Source organism: Acyrthosiphon pisum, chromosome A2 (genome assembly GCF_005508785.2).
Source record: "Acyrthosiphon pisum isolate AL4f chromosome A2, pea_aphid_22Mar2018_4r6ur, whole genome shotgun sequence".
Taxonomy (NCBI): Eukaryota; Metazoa; Arthropoda; class Insecta; order Hemiptera; family Aphididae; genus Acyrthosiphon; species Acyrthosiphon pisum.
In genome coordinates this window covers 27,317,295-27,318,734 of record NC_042495.1, presented here as the reverse complement: position 1 = coordinate 27,318,734, position 1,440 = coordinate 27,317,295, and positions in this window count along the sequence as shown.

Below are 1,440 nucleotides of genomic sequence, written 5' to 3'. Positions count from 1 at the left end.
TAAGGTTATGTATTATTTACTATTTAGCCATGATGTTGTCAATGTTGTCATTCGAAATTCGACTATCGAGTATCAAGGCTGGTTATTTCATTTTTTATATTTTTGGTACTAGACGTGTATTACTATTTACTAACGAATGAAAACTATCGATAGTCAAAACTAGTCGGTATAAGACGTATGCAACTACCGAAAGAAAACTATCGAGTGAATTACTTAATAATTTTTAAAAACAATCGATGAATAATAATATCTATTCAATTGAAAAATCCCTCGGTAGTTTTTGAAACTATCGATAGACAATCGATAGTTAAAACTAGTCGGTTGCGCCCATCACTAGACGGAGTACGGACGTCCGTGATTATTAGTATCACTCATTCAGTTCACGATTTCACCGTGAATTTTGGCGGTGTGGAAAATTATGGGATACTGTGATTATGGTATCAGTGTTCGCGTAAATGATTTACAGTATTTAGCATTGTTATATTCTGTGATTCGGTTCACGTGTAGTGTGCACTAGTGCAGTCAAATGGAAAACGCTATTAGGTTAAGGTGGGTTTCCACCACGGATATAGATACTATGGTCACAGAATAGATGAAATCAGAATGGACACTCTCCAAAATTTTACATGGGCTCTTATGGCAGACACGGTATTTTGAGCTAAAGTGCCACCAGTGTTACCAAAAAGTACAGTAAAAAAAATATTGTATAAATAATTTTATTATTTCGACCGAAGAATTGGCGGTTGATTTGAAATTTTGTAACTAATGATTAGGGCTAGGAAAATAAAGCACTAAAAACCTACAACAAAGGAATTAAAAAATTGCCAATAATGCTACAAAAAAAAGCATTTTAACCAAGAAAATGCAACTAAAAAAGACTTGAACATTTTTAAGTTTAGCTGAAAAATATTTTTAATATCAAAAAAACAATTTATTAAACACATTTTTATATGTTCAAACTAAGTAATTCTTAAAATAACTATAAGCACAATTTATAAATATTGAAAAAAATAAATTAAAAACTGTTTTATTAAATGTCGATAAATGTCAACATATTACGTAACCACTACTCCCCACTCGGTAATCACTTTGACAAAATCTAAGAATCTATTTTCAGAAATATTTTCCGATAAGGCTATAATATTTCACTACAAAATCACGAAATAAGTATATATAATAATACGATTAAAATTAATTAATAAATAATAATTTGGATAAATATGTACGTAAATGTTCTAAAAATGTTAAATATGCGTATAATTAACAAAAAAAAGCTAATAAACTGACAAAAAAGTACCGAAAGAGCATTTATTTACGAATATCATAAGAAAATGCAAAAAAAGCAAAATCAAAATTGCATATTTGAACTCTGTGATGAATGAATCGAATTTTGTTTTTGATTAGCTATGTCCTGTAGTACTATGAAAGAAAATGTAAATG